The sequence below is a fragment of the Schistocerca gregaria genome, chromosome 3 (genome assembly GCF_023897955.1).
Source record: "Schistocerca gregaria isolate iqSchGreg1 chromosome 3, iqSchGreg1.2, whole genome shotgun sequence".
Taxonomy (NCBI): domain Eukaryota; kingdom Metazoa; phylum Arthropoda; class Insecta; order Orthoptera; family Acrididae; genus Schistocerca; species Schistocerca gregaria.
Window position 1 is genome coordinate 870968060 of NC_064922.1, and position 20893 is coordinate 870988952.

Here is a 20893-nt window from a genome sequence, read left to right on the forward strand (position 1 = left end):
TCGGTAGGTGTTCGTAAAGGTAGACCCTTACGTCACGATTGTAGCGTGGAGGTGCTCCATCTTGTTAGAAATACCACTCTCTGTCCCGAAACACCTCTCAGGCGCGTGGCATGGCGCATTCCTGTAGTAAGCCACTGATGTGTGGTTTTGGAATTCCAGTTCACCCTGAAATTCCCTAATGCTGGAGCTTTCTTCTTGTTGATATGTTGCTGACAGGACTCGCGAGTGCGACATTCAGTTCTGCAGTGAGTTTCGAAGATATTGATCTCTTATTCTTCGTCACAAACCTGTTTCATGACCGCCAGACATCATCACTCACCGGACACTTTCTTTCTCATTGTGATTTAGCGGATGATGTTTTTCCACTTTCCCTCTATGAAACATAAATCTTGGATACGGTGCTTCTTGAAACACAAAACACTCCCGCTGCGTTGGTAACTGAAGCACCCAACATACGAATACGAGCAACAACAATTTACGCACGTTCGAATTCACTTTGCTCCGACATAATGCTCTCACAACTACACAAAACACAATTTTGACGATGAATGATGCTTGCAACGTATTGAGGAGATTGCGCAGGTGCCGTTCGTCGTCAAATACGGTAGCGCAACTTGTAGGCTTACCTATCATCTGCCATTGTCTTTCAAAGCATGCATTTTTTCGCCCTCATATTTTTGTCCAACCTGCGTAGCTGAGCAAAGGCACTTACGGACCTCTGAGGTGCGGGTTTTCCAATTAAGATTTTAACTTATCTATAACAACAAACACTTTTACTTTTACAGTCTGGCATTCATTTGCGGAGCCATTCGTACAATAGAGAAACAGGAGAACCACTGTTCGTGCACAAATGATTACCAACTCCTCCGTCGCGGACGTGCTTTCTCACAACCGTTACAGAAACACCTGATCCCAGTCAATAATTGTCGGTTTTCCAAGGCGTTCTTCCCACGTACAGGATCTAAATCAAGATGTGAAAGTGCCGGTAACCGCAGCGTGATTCAGCCAATGAATGGCGGCGCAATCGCCACATTCAAGGCAAACCGCGAGCTAGCTGCTTCTACCAAGACAAAGCCATGAAGCGGTCGGAGCGTGTTAAAACTATACACGATGTTCCACAGAAACTGGTCAAACGTTTCGTGACGTATTGGTAAGCAATATCCGCTTCTGGCTGCACATCTTTATTTCATTATACTGTCGATCGAGTTCGACTACGTTACCACATAGCCAGTCCAGTAACACTTGCGTCAATAATACTCACAAGTATATTTTGTCACAGAATGGAAGGGGGACCTGGATTTGGATGCGGAGAGTATAAGTTTTGTTTCAGGCGGTGCAGACGCATTGAAGAAACAACTTATATCAGCGCGATTAACTCAAGTGGGCAGACTTATGAAGAATGAGGAAATAACTGGTAGTAAACAACCCACTTGTCTGATACCTCCCATCTGTTTCCTCATCGCCGATCCTTATCGCCACTTTTTGTTTTGCTTGCAGTTTCCTTATCAGTTTCCTGTCTGCCAAGATCTTCCGTCGGATATTGAAGTCAGTGCTGTCAAACGCCTTTCCCAATCAACAAATGAAAAGTTCTGTGAAACAACGCTATGAAAGGAGTCTAATCCTTCTATTATTATATTCCAGGTCCTTCCACCAGATATAAATTTTAGTTTGATATTTTTTCGTCAAATGTTTGAGTGGAGTGAAACAAGACACCATAGAAATTGGACAATGAAATTTTGTTCGAATTTTCGTAGCCAAAACTAAGAGTGTAAAGTAGACAAATAGGGTATGCAAGTGACATGCATGAGGCCTAGTTTTGTAAAAAAAAATTGCTTGAAATTAATCACTGTAATGAAGAAAGACTTAATTATTGTTTCGAGGGAAAATTACATAATGAATATTTGTCCGAATTTTCATAGCCAAACGAACAGTGGTGGGTATCAAATTGACCAGTGAGAGGTCTAGTTTCACAAAACAAAGTAATGGCTTGAAAGTAATCAAGGTAATTAAGAAAAACTTAATCAGTGATTTGGGGGAACATTGAAATCTTTCATGATCAACTGTTGCTAACTACATAAATGAAGTGTCAAGGAGTTTCTCTTCAAGACGTAACTATTTTGTGCATAAAAAATAACTTCAGTGAGATATTTAACTGTCAATAAAAATTTCGAAATAAAAAACCGGAAAAAGATTTGTTGCGAAATGATTTGTCTAAAAGTAATCAATAAAAAAGGCAAGCAAAATTGTTAAAATTCATGGTGAAACCTGCAGCTGCCATTTATTTTGCACAGTTCGCTAACTTTCCTGCTGTTCATGCCAGCTAAGGTTGATAATCATTGACCGAAACTAGTAGCGAATTGCGCAAAATAAATGACAGCTGAAGGTTTCACCATGAATTTTAACACATATTTGGCGGCTGCATATCCCCACCCGCAAACATACATAAAGAGTAGGTAAATATACGGTGCACCTTTGAGTGATACCCTAAATCAAGTATACTTGACAGCAAAAAAAGTGGGTCACTGCCGAGTACAACCAACATAACGCAGGTGTGTTGCAGGTCCTCTAATCACCAAAACCCCAAGGGGTACAGTCGTTTGACTACACACAATGGGTACCGCAAGAGACTACTAGAGACCAAAGGTCTTTATGGCAGTCAGTCTAAGCATCAACTAAAATCGTCAAACAAAACACATTAGAAAACACGTTCTTAGCGATGAGACAACCCACAACACTCAAATTAACCTTAATTACATCAAGTGACATTCCAAAAATCTGAGAAAACGGATTATTTTACATATATTGTGCAGTAATCCTTAGTCAAAATTAAGTATTTGAGACAATATATAGAATTACAAAGTTTTACGGCAATTGGAAAAAAGTTTTTCGGTCTCTAAAAGGTTTTCCATCCACGTGCTGGATGTCGATCAACGGCGAGTGGCTCTGGAAACTGGATATTGGACGAACCGGTAGAAAAACGCGATTAACGGCAACAAGCACTCTAAGGAAATCTCAACATGTACGCAAATTTGGACTTTAAATGACATGACCAACGTCGTCGTTCTGGACCTGGATTCAAACCCAGCACCTATACCCATTGCTAACTAAACTAAGCTTTGTTTGTGCCTTATTGAGACCCGATCACTAGGCATAAAGAGACGTGAAGTATAGATGTTTGCACCAGTATCAGTTATCCATTCAGATCCTGAAAATAAAAGACGAAAATGTTTCTACTGAACTGGGAATCCTGTCATAACGTTACCTTCCTGGGAACTAATCCCAACGATGTTTAATATGGTGTCATTCACAAGGAACAAGGTATGCTCATGTTTAAAATTGAAATGCCACCATATAAAGTTTGTGACAGGGATGCGAACCCAGCACCTAATCGGATTGTTAACGAAGTACAGTCATGCTCAAAAGTATCTGAACGGCCTGAATTGCATTTCACCTGATTCCCATGCAACCCACGTAACGCAGCTGTCTAGCACGTCCTCTAATCACTCCTTGGTACAGTCGTTTCACTATTGAAAATGGTTCCAACAAGTCACCACTAGAAAACACTGCTCTGTATTGCAATAACTCAAGATGTAAACTAATACCACGATACTACAAATATCAGGGAACACCTCATCACAGATAAGGCTGTCCTTAAGGCTTGTAAGCTCACATTTACTGTAATAAATGACATATCCGAAACGTTTGCAACTAAACATGCTACTCCTAGCTACTACTGAATATGAAGTTGATTATTAACGTGTCTCCATAACCATGTGTGCGGCGTTCGACTCTCAGTCAGCATAGACGTTTTCGTCACCTTATTTCTAGTTAAACGTGTGCACATCTCGCTGATGGTGGACATTTCTCGTTTGCTCCTAGTTAGACAACGACGGCGGTACGCGCCGGGTTCGAATCCCAGTCAGGCAATACAACTTCAGTCGTCATTTAATGTTGCAACCCCACTACTGGTGACAAACTGTGATATTTATTTATGATTTTATGTACTTATTCAAAATCCGATTTGGTGCTGGGTTCTCATCCTTGTCCCCAGCATTACATGATGGCACTTCAATTTTAAACATGTGCATCCTTTGTTTCTTAACAATGCAACACTATACAACGTATTCCGAGGTTAATTACCAAGAAGGTAATTGTCATGTTAGGGTACCTGCTTTCGTACAATATTACTTTCAAGTTGATGGTGCAAACGTCAATATTTGACGTCTCTTTCTGCCTAGTGATCGAGTCTCGATAGGGCACAAATCTTTGCTTGGTTAACAATGGCTTTACGTTGTGGGTTTGCATCCGGATCCAGAACGAAGACGTTGGTCATGTCATTTAAAGTACAACTTTGTGTACAAGTAACTGGGTAATGTGAACAATGATATCACTTGTGATTCGCTGTTAATGTTGAGATTTCCGTAGAATGCTTGCTGCCGTTAATCACGTTTTCTTTTAACAGCTTAGTATTACATAAAGTTGATTCGATACCACTCCCCGTTGAACGTTGAACGACGTTCAGCACGTGTTGGGTAAACCTTTTAGACAGCAAAAGAACTTGTTTCCAATTGCCATACAAATTTATAAATCCATAAACAGTCTCAAATATTTGATTGTGCCTAAGGATTACTGAACGATTTATGTGACAAAACTAGTTGTCCCATAACATTTGAAATGTCACTTATTGTAATTAAGTTTAGTTTACAAACGTTAAGGACTGTCTGACCTCTTCTGTACTATCGTGGTGTTACCTTACATCTGGACGGACTGTCATAAAGACCGGTGTTCTCTAGTAGTCTCTAGCGGTACCCATTGTGTATCTTACAACGACTGTACTGTGGAGGGTTGCAACGATGTGAAACACAGATATACTATGTTGGTTGCATACATTCAGATGCAGCCTACACGTTGGAATACAGGCGTGACGCAGTTTTTTTTCTGTCGAGTGTACATCAATCGACATGACAAATGCTTAACATATAATCTTAGAATTTTAAAGAGTACTACAGGATATTTGTCTGGTGAATTGTGTAAGCTGTGGTGTCTGCTTCGCTGTGCTTGATTTCGAGTACCATTCGAAAGTGCATAAAATGTTTCACTGCTCTGTTGTTTTATTTCTCACTTTTAAGCAAATCATTTCACAGAACATTCGGTAGTTTCTTTTTCAAATACTTCTCTCTCTCTCTTTCTTTCTCTCTCTCTCTCTCTCTCTCTCTCTCTCTCTCTATCTCTCACACACACACGTTCTCTCTCTCTCTCTCTCTCTCTCTCCCTCTTTCTCCCTCTCTCTCTAGAATTACGTTTATCTTAATTAATCGTCATATGGGTCCGACATATGACTGGGACCTTAGGCCTAAGTGTCGAGCTTAGCTGAGCTCCTGTTTATCTGAAATAATTATTTTTTAATAATGCTCCAGTGTGGATAATTAGCATACAATTTTCTTCATATTTTCTAGATTTTTGTTGTTGCCATATGGTTCATGATGCATCGCCTGTATTAGCTACAATGCTTGTGTAGTAAATGTGTATGAACTATTATTAGTGTGTTTCCTACCATTTTCCAGGCTTCTAATGCCTCCAGCTACGCCTAACACAAGATTCATCCGTGTATTTCATTTTGATGCGAATAAAATAAAAGTCAGTGTATCAATTAAACGCTCACCTAACGTTGTTGATAGTTTTCAGAAAATTTACAATGAGTCTGTTCAAGAAAAACAGATAGTTATCTCCTGTGTGGGCGATTCTAGAATGTAGTTTCAGTGTATGGATTTTTTTATAAATAAGCCCTCATGTTTTGCGATAAATACCTTTACATTCTTTGGCATGGAATCAGGCAGGCTTTCAACGTGCCCGATGAGAAGAGTACTGCAGTTAGTTTTTATGCTACCCTAATGTTGAACAGTACCGAGCTTCACAAGTGCATCCGTGACTCACAAAGTCCCACACATATTTAGCACGCCTTCTGTTTTGAATACAAACAATACCTGAATATACATAAACGATTTATCAGGTAGGGTCATCAGCAGTCTAGGATCGTCCGCAGAGAAACGTCGTCGATGAACGTAAGGAAATGCAGAACGACAGTCTTTCTTCTTTGTATCCTGAGTGCTAGCTCTTTTAAACGTGGAAAATGGCCAAGTAAAGACAAGAAATCGTGGAATGAACCTGATAGTATTAGTTTGCGACATTAGCAGTTAATTTTGACCTTATCACATTCTACGAATAAATGCGGTAACGCTTCTTTTGCGTCAAAAATGGGACTAACGTGTATAGGCAAGGTCGATTGGAAGACGTAAATTTGTTGACAGTTTTCCAACTTACAGTGAGTCTGTTCAAGAAAAATACATAATTGTGCGATCGACTCTAGAGTGTAGTTTGGGTGTTGGGCTTTCGTATAAAGAAAGAACTAAAGGAAGAAATCCATAAGATTACTAGTTTCAGCGAAACTAAATCGCCATCTTTAGATCATTTGTATAGAAAACATTTTTGTAGGGCCAATCGATTTGGTCGACTGTACACATTAATTGGACACAACTGTAATGAATATAAAGATACACGTTTGGAAAATCCTAACGACAAACGCAAAGTAAACATACCTTATAGGGGCGACATTCTATAGTACCGTCTCTCATCATACAATAAGAGAACAGTGCACAATAGTTACATATAAAATAAATAAAATGTGTAGAAAATGTTTTCACGTTTTGTCCTGCCGATGTTGGATAGGAAACTGCTACAAGATAATCAGTGCAATACATCGTGTTTTGTGGGGTAACTAGCTGGCAGCAGACTTTTACAATATACATTATGTCATCTAAATACAGTGTAGAGAATGCATACGACTGCTGCCATCTGGTGGTGTCTCAAAACACGATGTATTTCATTGATTGCCTCATAGCAGTTTCCTATCCAACATCGACAGGACAAAACGTGAAAACATTTTATACACGTTTTACGTGTTTCATATGTAACTGCTGTTCACTGTTCGCACAGCTATTCTCTTATTGTATAACAAGAGACAGTACTATCGAATATCGTCTCTATAAGTTATATGTTCTTTGAATCTGTATGCCTTTTACGTTCGTTTGACATCAGAAGTTCTCGTAATTTATCGTTATATATTTACAGCTGTGACCAATTAATGTGAACAATCAGTGAAATGCATTGTCCCTGTAAAAACGTCTTTCTATGCAGATAATCTGAAGATGATGATCTAATTTCGCTGAAACTATTAATCATTGTGTGTTTCTGTGCGAAGTGGGCGAACAAACTTCTGTGATAAGGACAACCGTGTTTAGATTCTGAGATCGCCACCAATAAAGCTTTTAATGTCAGGTGATCATCATACGTGTACATCCAAAGGAGAGAGAGACGCACTGTTAGAAACCTGATAGGTAATACAGTATTCACGAAACTGTAAAAAAAGACGCTCAAGGAATTAGAATGGGAGTATTTGGAAGAAAGGAGACATTGTCCTTGTGAAACCATGTTTCATAAATTTAGGGAACTGGTCTTCGATGTAAATCGTATCATGGCTCTAGTAAATCTAATAAAAGGAATTACTGCTGGCACAGAGGCATACAGAAGACGTTTTACCTCGTTCCGCAAGCGAATGGAACTGGATAGGTATACGTAGCATTGGTACGAACTGCTCTCAGTTACGCACTGTACGAAGGCTTGAGCAGTATGCATATGTGCAGAATGTACAAGACAAGGAAATATATCATAAAGTTTTCGGCAAATTTCAGAGTAAGCTTTATATTGGTTCCCATGTGTGATCTTATTTTTTTCTGTTTTCATCGCTACAAGTAAGACTTCAAGACAATGAATTTTTCAACTGTGGAGTACTGCTATGAAATTTAAGGGATTGCAGGTATTCAGGAAACGACGTCCTCCGTATGTGTTCCACACTGACAGCGAGATTGAGAGGTCTAGAGATAGAGACAATGTGAAATATACTGGGGTATCAAAGTCCTGGGACAGTGATGTGCACATATACAGATAGCGGCAGTATCGCCTACACAAGGTATGAAAGGGCTGTGCAGTGGCGGAGCTGTCGTTTCTATTCAGCTGTTTCATGTGAAAAGGTTTCCGACTTGATTGTGGCCGGACGGTGGGAATTAACAGACTTTATCCGCGGAATGGTATTTGAAGCTACACGCATGGCTCATTCCATTTCGGAAATCATTAGGGAATACAATATTCCACGATCAACAGTGTCAAGAGTGTGCCGAAAATAGCAAATTTCAGGCATTATCTCTCACCACGGACAACGACACCAAATAAAATAACGGCTGAGGAAGCGGCTTTGAAATGGAAAATTTGTGAGTGTGGTAAGTAGGCGTACTCTGGGACCAAACTGCTGAGGCCATCGGTCCCTAAGCTCACACACTACTTAACCTAACTTACACTAAGGACAACACACACTCATTCCCGAGGGAGGACTCGAACCTCCGACGGGGCAAGCCGCGCGAACCGTGACAAGGAGTCTGAAACAGCGCGGCATTCCCGCGCGGTGAGCGGCTGTGAAAATGGCTCTGAGCACTATGGGACTCAACATCTATGGCCATAAGCCCCTAGAACTTAGAACTACTTAAGCCTAACTAACCTAAGGACATCACACAACACCCAGTCATCACGAGGCAGAGAAAAGCCCTGACCCCGCCGGGAATCGAACCCGGGAACCCGGGCGCGGGAAGCGAGAACGCTACCGCACGACCACGAGCTGCGGACGAGCGGCTTTGAAGTTTTTGTTTGGAGGAGAGGTGATGTGGTGGCATTCCATGGACTGCCGTTTTGTTTCCGGTTGGAAATAATAAACCGATGTTACACAAAAGTTGTCACAATCAGCCTCGTAACGCGCAAGCAATTCCGCACAGATGGTTCTTCGTTGCTCCTTATGGTCTTCTGTTAGACGGCGAGGAACACAGCGTTCACAAACCTTTGAGTACACTAATTGGTGGACGAGAGTTTCAACACTACGAACAGAGACGTCCAGTTGAGCTGTGAGGTGTTTGATCGTGGATCTCGAATGACAGTGTCCGCACGTTCCAACATTGCATAACTCACAGCTGTATGCGGCTGGCCGACACCCACGAGATCCGACAGGTTTGCGCGACCTTCTTGCGATGATCACAGACGCCTACCTCTAGAACTTAGTGTGTTTTTGTTTACTGCCAGGTCTGACATTCCGCAAGTGTCTATGAATATCTGAAATGCTCTGGTTTTCAGCCAAAATAAACTCAATGACAGCTCTCTGCTTGGAACGCTCCTCCGTTACAAACGCCATTTTGAAGGCGCCCCCACCTATGGAAACTTCATGAAATTATAGGGGCTGAATTGGAAATATTCGGCGATGCTCCATAACAAATTCTGTATTTTTTCAACCGAATTTGGCTAGTAAAAAGGGGTTGTATTACACCCCTCGTACGAATTTTCTTCAGATCAACAAGTACCATAGAGATCGTGAAGACAAAAGTGGGTACATAGAAGTTCGCGCAGAGCTGCCCTAGCTGTGTTTCCTCCCACGCTCTATCCGCTAAAGGGACGCGATGAAAGTTCAGTGCATGGTATAGCAAAAAGTACCGTCACCCTTGCATTTCACAGTTTTCATAACCGAGCGAAATGGCACAGTGGTTAGCACACTGGAATCGCATTCGGAAAGACGACGATTCAACCCCGCGACCGGCCATCCTGATTTGGGTTTTCCGTGATTTCCCTAAATTTCTTTAGGCAAAGGCCGAGATGGTTCCTGTGAAAGGCCACGGCCGACTTCCTTCCCCATCCTTCCCTAATCCGATGAGACCGATGACCTCGCTGTTTAGTCTCCTCCCCCAAATCAACCCCAACCTCCCAACAGTTTTCATAGAATGTAGATGTAGAGCAATTGTAGGGAATTTTATTAGAGAAGTGGCTTGGATTGCAAAAAGGAGAAAAAAGCTCTTTCATAAAAACAATATAGCTGCCCACAGTGGTATTTTGGCAATATGAAAAACTAGGAATCTTTTACAACATGCTCGCTACTGACCACTTTCCGCATCTTTTTCACTTATTTCCACACCTAAAATTAATTGCATTCTGGAAAAGATTTCGAGTGCAATGGATGAGTACAGCATCACAGATGCAGATGCACCAGAATCACTCGTCTGGGCTGAAATCGACTCATAGCAAAAACGAGTTGGAAAAATTATATTGACCTAATAGCAGTTTTGTGAAAAATGCTTGCAATTTACAGTCAATTCAATAATTCCGAGAGTACGTGGTTGCATAGTGTTTTCTTCCAACTAAAATGCTGTTTCTTCTCGCTTCTCTTTGGACCAACCAGCAGTCAATTTCTTCTTTGCTACTCCCACACCTACATCTACATCTATATTATGCAAACCATTGTGAAATACGTCCGTTGTGCCAGTTATTAGGGTTTCTTCACGTTCCATTCATGTATTGAGCTCGGGAAGAATGATTGTGTAATGCCTTCGTGCGTGCTGTAACAAATCTTGACCTCTCAATCCCTACGATATGTAGGGTGATGTAGCATATTCCTAAAGTCATAATTTAAATCTGGTTCTTCAAAGTTTTCAGTAGGCTTTTTTGGGATAATTTAATCTATCTTCAAGATTTCGCCAGTTAAGTTTCTTCAGGATCTCTGTGACAACCTCCCACGGATCAAGGAAGTTTGTGTATACGTTCCGTATCACCTGTCTTCCTATTTGCTATCGGCCCCACACACTTCAACAATGTTCTAGGATGGGTCTCACGTTTGATTTGTAAGCAATCTCCTTTGTAGCCTGACTGCACTTCCCCAGTAGTCTACCAATAAACTGAAGTCTACCACCTGCTCTACCCACCAATGAAACCATGTCCTTATTCCGTTTCATATCTCTAAAAAGTGTTATACCCAGGTATCTGAGTTAACCGATTCCACCTGTGACTCGTTGATACTGTAGTCACGGTATACTTCCTTTTTTTCGTTTTGTAAAGTGCACAATTTTAAATTTCTGATCATTTAAAGCAAGTTGGTAACATTTGCATCACTTTCAAATCTTATCAAGATCTGGCTCAAAATTTATACAGCCTTTTCCAGACAGTTCTTCTTTGTAGATAACTGAATCATCTGCAAAGTCTGATGATGTTACTATTAATATTATCCACAAGGCATTAATATACAACATGAATTGCAAAGGCGCCAGCACACTTTCCTAGGACACACCCAAAGCTCCCTCTACATATGCTGATGACTCTCTATGCAAGGTAACTTGCTGCATCCTCCGTACCAAAACGTCCTCAATCCAGAAACAAATTTCAATTGTGCCCCATATGATAGTTCCTTTGATAATAAGGGTATATGTGTCACTGATTCAAAAACTTTTCGAAAAATCAAGAAATAATGCATCTACCTGACTGCCTGGACCCGAAGCTCTCAGTATTTCACGTGACAAACGTGCGAAATGGATTTCACATGATCGGTGTTTTTGGAATCCATGCTGTTTGGCGTGGAGAAGGGCATTCTGTTCGAGATACCTCATTACGTGTGAGCTCGGAATTTGTTCTAAGATTCTACAACAAATCGATCTCAAGGCAGCTCTGTGGATCAATTCTACTACCCTTTTTGTAAATGGATGTGACTCATGCTTTCATCCAGCTACTGGGCACAGTTTTTGTTCAAGGGATCTGCGACAGATTACAGTTAAAACTGGGGCTAACTGAGCCGCAAATTCAGTACAGAATTCCATAAGGATTCCATCGGGCCCTAGAGCTTGGTTCAATTTTAATTATTTCAGCTCTTTCTCAACACCATTGACTGAGCTGAAATTCAGGATAGCAAAGCAAAAACAGGAATGCTTAACTCCGGTTTCACATGTTCCTTTACAAAGGAAAACCCACGACAATAGCCCCTGTTTAGTCCTCACACCACTGAAAAGTTGAGTGAAACGAGTGTTAGTAAGTTAGCTGCTAACTAACATTACTTATTAGTTAGTTAATAAGTAACTGACTAACACAAAGTTATTTCACTCCTCTTTTCAGTGGTACGAAGATTAAACTAGGTCTGTTACGGTGGGCTTTCCTTTTTAATGGAACATTTGAAACCGCAGTTAACCGTTTCCGATTTTTCTTTGCTACCCTCAGTTTCATTTCTTGTTTCATTTGTAAGTTTTTGGACGCAAATTTCGGTGCCTTTACACAGCCTTTAAATACCCCCTGATGTTTTTGGGGCTTGTAAAAGATCATTTGACAATACTCTGCTACTGTACTCATTGAAGGTTTCACGCATTGGTCTGTTGATAGCAAAGCGCATTTCATTTAGCATCTGTCTGTTCTTAGTATTACGCGTTGTTTTACAAAAAATGGTTCAAATGGCTCTGAGCACTATAGGACTGTGAGATTTTCTCTAAAGATTTCGGTTGTATAAGGAGGTGAGCTTCTTTTTTTCTGTCATCCATTGCTGTTAGCATTGCATCATCTCCATTCGACAGGAATGTTATGCTTCGAGAAAATATCTTAACACAACGCTACTAAGACTGTAATAACCTCTATTCAGTATTGCAATAATTATTGTTGTCATAATTATATTTTAACGCTACCGCGTCTCTTTAAATGTACTGAAATTACATAAAATAACTGCAAAATGAAAAGAATGACTTTATGTAAATTCTTATTTGAAATAAGTAGCAATGAAAGCAATGTTAAATAAAACTTTGATTCTACTGTTAATGCTTTTACATGAATTATTAAACCATTCCAGCAGCATCTTCAAAATACCTACGGCCCACTGTTAGCTTGGAAGGCAGTTCTTTTGGTAATCTATAAATTAACCGAGAAATTTAATGCTGTTTCCTTTCTCAAAAGAATATGTTAATTTATGATCGGACTTCGTAATATAAAAATGATTGTAAATTCTATCGGAATTTAGGGACAAAAGATAGTTAATTATTCCAATATTAACAATCTTCTAAGGACAGAAGTGGTATTTTTAATTAAATAAAAAATTGATTTAACAATATATTAAACGTAACTGACTAACTGACACACACACACACACACTTACATTTGGTCATCACAGCGACTAATCGATAGTTGTGATGTAAACAAAAAAAAAAAGTGTTTGAGAACATAATACTTTTGTTTATCTTTTGATTTGTGGCTCTTGTACGTTTTCCGTGTTCGTAGTTAAAATTATTAGATAAAGGTTTCGCATTTTACGCAAAATACTGTTTATTTTTTATTTTTTTGTTACCCAAATACGTTTCAGCACCACTGTGCCATCATCAGTGGGTTTTGTTTATTGATAAACTATAAAAAGTGAACATATTTTAGGTTGAAGCTCATCTAACAAAATAAGGCCTAAAATAATTTTTGTTCTTTTTTGATCTTACCTTGCTCTTAAGTTAGACGGTTTTGCAGGACCATCCGTAATGTGTCCTGCACTGATAACTTGTAATCTGCAAACCAAAAGATGTAAATTGTGATTTCGGATATGGTTGTTATTATTATTTGCTGACTTTTTTTGTTTTGTTTGTCTATTGTCGAAATGTTTACTCCATGTTCCCTGCTTACTATTGTAAGCTTCTGAGGAGTGAACCTCGTGATGTAATCTCTCTTGAATGCATGGAGACCAATATTTGTCAAGAAAAGCTCTTTCAAGTTGCTCGTAAGTTTCAAATCGATCTGTTACTTCCGATGCCCAGAGGATCCCATCATCCTGAATATGAGAAAACCCAAACTGTATCTTCTGAGTGTCTGTCCGTGATCTGGACAGCACCCCTCGAACCCTCTTTACGAAAACTGCTGAATGAGGTCCTCCTTCTTTCGGCTATATACACGTGAATTTGGCGATGCCTTAGAAGACTTTCTTGCATCAATATTGTGGATAAAGCATTAGCTTCGCCCATCTCACACTGGGAGTAGTTTGTATATGGGCTTTCATCATGATTCACTTCCCAGTACAACATTTCAGGTTGCGGGGAAGCAAAGTATTCATCGTTATTGCTGGTTACCGCTGTTGGAATTACACCTGCATTATTACGTGCAACTGATAGCTCTTCTGCAACTTATTTAAGTGACCTTCCACACCTTATTTTCATCTCGGAAGTTCACCTGTTAGCATAGTCTTAATTTCAACTAATTATATTTTGACATCATCGTTATCTTCTTTACGGTTGACCAGAGCCTCTGCACTTGAGGTTTGTACTGCTATACAATTCGTTTTTTATTGTTTCATTAACTTGGGCATCTTTTTCATGCAACCATTTAACAAATTCGTAGTTAACCCTGTCTCTTTATGTAGTCAAACACCAGGTAACTTGTCCATCTTTGTCCTGTAACCAGGTTACAAATTAATTGTTCATCTGGCTACTTTGGGAAGACATGTGTTATACAGCATTCTGCAATTCAGAATGGATATCTTTCGTTCTTTTACATCAGATTTCAGTTGCGTTACTGATACTGCTAAACCTTTACACGGAAGTTTGAAACTTGATAAATCGTTATTGACTCTTTCTGGACTAGCATTCAGTCTAGTACGCTGATGGGATTGCTCTTCTGCTAAACGCTTAAAATCTTCACTCCTTTTCTGTTCAATAGTGTAGTAATTAGCATAGTTAGCTCCTTAGCAAAATGTTCGATGTTTTCGTTCATTTACTGTTGAGCTGGTTGTACTTGTTGGTGCGTTTTGTTCATTGGCAATCTGTTTAAAATTTTCACCCATCTGATTCAGAAAACGCGCACTAATTTGTACCATTTGTTCCTTAGTAAGCTGAATAAAATTTTTCTGCATCATTGTGGCTAGAGCGATGTAAAGGTCACCAAATGGAGCTGTTGCGGGATATGGTAATTCACTGTATTCTTCAGATTTACATCACTCACAGCGGAACTTGTTCCTTCGATTTCTTGAACAGGATTCGGTGGATCTTCGACATTTGATCTCCAGTCTTGCGTATCATCCTCTTCCGCAGTTATAGGAACTTTCCAATCTTAGCCTGCAGGAGTGACCGAGCGGTTCTACGCGCTTCAGTCTGGAACCGCGCTACCGCTGCGGTCGCAGGTTCGAATCCTCATTCTGGCATAGTTAAGTGTGATGTCCTTATGTTAGTTAGGTTTAAGAAGTTCTTAGTTCTAGGGGACTGATGACCTCAGAAGTTAAGTCCCATAGTGCTCTGAGCCATTTGAACCATTTTTTTCCGATCTTACCCATCTCCATTAGTTTTGCGAATAAATTATTAAAATTATAATATTCACTTTTCCTGCGAGCACTCTACTACACAAAAAAATTATTTTCCGCTTCACAGATTTGTGATGCATCAAAGATTTCTTCTATATAAAACTTCAGGAGCTTTTCTATTCAAAATACTACAAAGGAAAGGAACCCAGACACATCTACTTTGCAATACGTATTTTCAGAGCACAAAGATTTTTCACTCGTAACAGACGTTTCCTTACCTGGAGTCTGCGATATATTATCGCGTTATTTCTTGATTCTTTGTCTTGATTTTTCTTTTTTTCCTTCGCTGTTTTATGCTTTACTTGATGTTACTGTCTCAGTTTTGGATACATGTAACAGAGAATATATAATACAGTTATATAACTTGAAATTTCACATACAAAATATACAACACAAAATTATATTCCTTCTATTCTTTGTCGGTCCTTGTATGAGGTCGCCAATTTAACGTCACTTACAGTAACTGAAGTTATGTAAAATAACTGAGAAATGAAGGTAATAATTATTAGCAATGACAGCAAAGTTAAAGAAAACTTTGATTCTGTTGTTAATGCTGTTACGTAAATCGTCAAACAATTCCAGTAGAAACTTTAAAATAGCTACTGCCCGCAATTAGCTTGCAAGCCAGTTCTTTTTGTAATCTATAAATCGACCGCGAAATTTTATGCTGTTTCCTTTAGGAAAAGAATATTTAAATTTATAATCTGGTTTCCTGATGAAAAAATGATTGCAGGTTCTATAGCAATTAAAAGACAGTTGCACATGGAATTGCGTTTGAAAATTACCCGGATCAAAAGAAAAGCTTATGTATTTAATTATTCCACAATTACCAATCTTGGTCGGACAGGAGTGGTATTTTAAATGAATTAAAAATGAATTTAACAATATATTGAAAGTAATTGACGCAAAATGTGATTACTTAGGCTTTTCCGGCCTAATAAGTCTCTTTGGGTTTGCTGACGGATCCTAAAATTAACTTGACTCGATATTTCGGCTATTCAACTGGTCACATCTTCAGGAGAATGCTGCTTATGCTGTTAAGTCCCGCTGAGAAGTGATGCCAGGCTGCAAATCGACGTGCTATGTAGGCCACCGTTCAGTGCACGGCGCATGCGCAGCCCATCATCGTTGCTGCCCTCCAAGACAGGGAGGTGGCGCCGCCCTTAGTGGAACACTGCTGGCAACTATACAGGGTGCGTTCCGAAAGTAATGCAATTATTTTTTTTAAAGTAATTTATTGAACAGATTTGCACAAACACTTAAAATTCTTCAAAGTACTGTCCTTGGGCCTCTACACATTTTTTCCAGCGACTCTGCCATGACCGGTACGCGCCCTGGAAGGCGTCTTCTGGGACCTCTCGCAAGGTCTTCGTCACGGCGGATTGGATCTCGTCTATGGACGAAAAACGGGTTCCTTTCAGGGCTGACTTAATCCTAGGAAACAAAAAGAAGTCAGCTGGGGCGAGGTCAGGACTATAGGGGGGGTGGGGCAGCGTTGGCACCTGGTGTTTGGCCAGGAACTCGCGGACTCGTAGCGCGTTGTGGCAAGGCGCGTTGTCGTGATGGAGTTGCCAGGTAGCGGAGATGTCCTTTCTCGTCCAGACGACCCTTTTGCAGAGTCTTTCCAGCACATCCACGTAGTAGGCAGCGTTAACTGTCTGTCCTTGAGGAACAAATTCCTTATGGACCACTCCTTTGCTGTCGAAAAAGACAATGAGCATTGTTTTCACTTTTGATTTGCTCATTCTTGCCTTTTTGGGCTTAAAGGCCATTAACCACCTCGAAACTTGTGAGTAGGACAGAGCAGAGTCCCCGTAAGCCTCACGAATCATTTTGTTAGTCTCCTCAAAAGATTTGTTCAGTTTAGCACAAAACTTAATCGCGTAACGTTGCTCGATCCCATTTTTTCCGTGACACGGTCGGCGCGCAGAGGTTTACAATAACAGACGTCCTGCCGCTTCCACAGCTCGGAGAGCACTGAAACCGGTTTCGCGGCAAAGCTTAGCGTCCCCCCCACCTACTCCATGTGGCCCGCTCCCACTCCAACTACTAGGAGCGGCGCGGAAAATTCAATTGCATTACTTTCGGAACGTACCCTGTATATCGCACACTGGACCGCACCGCGGCATTTAGTCAACACAGCGACTAACTGATAGCTATGACGTAAACGCAAAAAATGTTGCGTGTGAACATAATACTTTTATATCATTTCTATACATTTAATTATTCCCGGAATATCATTAAGCATTTATTTTCCAGATAAGGATTTCAGTTGAACAGCCAGCTAAATTAACATCAGATCTCAGATCAAAGCTAGTGCAATTCAGAACAGACAGAGCTAATAGAGCGAGCGAGCAAAATAAGCAGGCAATGAACTCCAAAAGTGAGATCGAGGACCGTTGTACAATGGTTTATACACTCAATATTTGTCCATTTGTAGATTACATTTGTGTTTACAGCTCTGGTATCTCTGACACAGTTAATATATCGCTACAATTTTACTCTTTTCGTTTGCACACTTTGCAGTGTCTGTATCCACATATTTACGTTACTAAAATTCAGAGGAAAAATTTGTAAAGTTCAGCTGTTACGAGATAATATGTGACTCTTGTAGCATGGACACCATAGTGCTACTCTGTAGGATCTCCGACTAGGTGTAAGAGATTTTGCCAGGTGAAATCGAGATTTAAATAAAGAAAGCACGCAGTTTTTCTCCGATGCTTTTTAATAAATATTTGGATGGTGTATTAGAACAACGGCTAAAATAAACAGTTTTAACCCCATAACTGTTACTAAAGAAATTAACTAAGGACAACACTATTTGCTGACGGCCAACTTCTTCCAACTGACGGTGAGGACACCCTTCAAAAAGCCAATTGAAAATTAAATATAACTGCCTCGAACTATATCTTAACAAAACTCAAAAAAAGGAAAAAAAACTGTAATAAACGAATAGAACTTACATAGAGTGAACGAATTCAACGTATTCGCGAATACTATCTCCTTTACAAACGAAAAAGACGTACAAAAACTGAGAGATTTAGGGCTATGTACGGAACACTGAATAAAATGGTGGTAAAAGAAACGCTAAAACAATGACAATATCGTCTATACAGATCAAATAGGAACTAACCACAGGCAACAGCGGCCCTGAACAAGAGGACGCAGCAGGCAGAAATGAGAAGAAGAAACTATTGGTAACGTCAAATATATAAGCTTAATTTCAGTGCATAGACGTAGCAATGCTGTGTCACGTACGAAACCACTAACCGGACGCCTTTTATCTCTGGTATTCACGACACCAGACCGTGCCTAACGGCGTCCTCTCAAAGGACGTGTAAATGACTGTGGACGAGGAACTGTAGACGTCACAGCATGGAGCTCCAGGTTCCGCTGCACAGCAGATCGTTAAATGAAGAATCTGGCAGGTCAGCTTTTTGCTTCGTGAAGAGGAACGTGGCCAATGAGATGCGACATTGTTTTACGTCACAAACAGAACTTAGGAACGGCCATATTATACGAAGTTAAACTTCGCATCCGGCGGTTTTTTTCTTTTCTGTTTTCATTACAGAGTACGTGGTATGAATGTAAGCTACATCAAAACATCAGCAAACTGAGGCTCTCTCGAAAACGCGTCGCTTTAGATACGATTTGTTATAATAAAGTGACAGAAAACTACATATCGGTAGTTCAAGACTTCCTACGTTCGGTGTTCTTGGTGTTATAATGTGTGCTATGAAAACATACCGTTTCATTGTTACGGCACAATGACAGTCTCCGAAAAGCGCTTCGTTTGGTACAATTTATCGTAGTTAAACATCCAATAATGACATCTGTAGGTACAGCCTTTACACATTATGTATCGTATGAGGAGACTCGGTGAATTGTTGAAGTTGTAATGTAGTTGATGTTGTGAGTTTGTCCTTACCTTTTGTTTCGTAAAAGATTCTGCGACTAGCTTCTTCATTTAATAGAATTATTATTTGGAATAGTCAATGGTATTATTAATAAAGTATTTGCTACAGTTCTAGTTGCATAGGCCAACGATTGCAATGTTTCTCCAGTGGCCGGAAATCTTAATGTGCCCTTTAGACTACCTCAAAAAGTAAACACAAGTTACGTGCTGTAAGTTTTTGCTTTTATGAAACCTTACGTAAAATATATTATACACCTTTGTCTTGGTTTCATGGACAGCCTTATATTTGTATCTGAAGGGGAAATACGTTTCCCAGTGCTGATGAGTAGCTTCGAAAAAATCTGTTCCATTCAGATGAAGTTACGAAAGAAATGTCGGTTGTCAAATCTGTGTTATGAAGTACGTTACTTCAGAGTGTTGGTAGTCAATGCAAAGTCGAGAAAATAGATATTACACATGCCCAAACTGACATTAGACACCATACTACAACACCATACTGCAACTATATTCAATTTAAAAGCGAAAATGGGATGAGGATTGAAATGAGTTAACGATTCACTTCTACTCATATGTATCTCAGATCGTTGTACAGCATTGTGTAGTCTTCCTCTACCAGCCATTCGCTGTTCAAATTATAAACATTCATGGTGGTGTCTGATTGTACCATATCGTGTCTCCCTACCACTTTCGCGCAACGACGCTCTGAGCGTGTTTTTTAGGGAATTGACTAGTCTGAACCTGGGACCTGTTGCTGATAAGGAGACGCCAGACCACACATGACATGTAGAATTCAGAAGAGTTCAGTGAGAGTAGCGATGATATAACCAAATACTAAATGATCTCAGCGTCAGCTCCACTGCAGTCCCTGTAAAAGAATCTTAATGCTAACTAAATTTAGTGGAAAGGGTTCAAGGCTTTCCTATTTTTAGTTAGCTGGTAAAATAACGTCGAAAAAGCAGTTAAGTTTACCATTGGAAATTTTATTCTACTCACAAAACATCGTTTATAAATTGCACTATTGATAAAAGGAAATGTTTTAATACAGGATGGTAAAAACCAACTGCATTAAAAAAAATGTGAACGAATATTCCCTGAATGGATTTCCAAGTTCTACAATGGATCGAAGGATGACCTATGCCGTATGACATCTATAATCTAGGTTTAAATTAAGTTTCACAAAAGAGAAAACTATCAAAATGGTCTACAATGACCCTCAATTATCTTTAATAACTTATCTAACTTGTCGTAAATTACAGTGGCTGATGTGGCTTCTCAATAATTATATAACAGAGAAATCATCGCGTTTCAGATTTTTACTTCAAGTGGCAAATGTGAACACCATGAGCTTTAATTTACGATCGACACTAATATTACCCAAAAAGGGGGTGTAACAGATGAGACTTCTGCAGTTCTGAGTGACGCCTTATGCGCTCAAAAATGCGGCAACGCGTGCGTTCATTACCTTGTCGGTGTTTAGGCACCGTCTGGGCAGCGGCGGGCAGCACAGCTCCGCTCACCTCGGCATCTCGGAAGCAACTCTCTCCTAACTTCTCCTTACTACGATTTACCGAAGTTGGTTTAAAAAAACTATCTGGCTGTGTTTTCATCTGACCAATCAGGGTCTCAATGTTAACCTTAAGCTCCGCCTACAAAAATTCTGTCTATCCAATGAGAAACGTTATACTTTTCGTGGTGGGGCAATGTTTTTAAAGTTTGTAATGTAACAGAGACGCTAAAAAGTCTCACGCTAAAACCTGCAGCTG

At 39.9% G+C, this 20893-nt stretch overlaps 1 long non-coding RNA gene across 1 annotated transcript in view; it reads right to left on the bottom strand.

Annotated features, from left to right (window-relative positions):
- LOC126354913 (uncharacterized) overlaps positions 1–15538 on the bottom strand; it is a 31976-nt gene extending 16438 nt beyond the window's left edge. Inside the window, exon 1 of the long non-coding RNA XR_007565394.1 lies at positions 15433–15538. This is a non-coding gene — a long non-coding RNA (uncharacterized LOC126354913). The remainder of the gene's footprint in view (positions 1–15432) is intronic.
- Positions 15539–20893: the final 5355 nt, after the last annotated feature.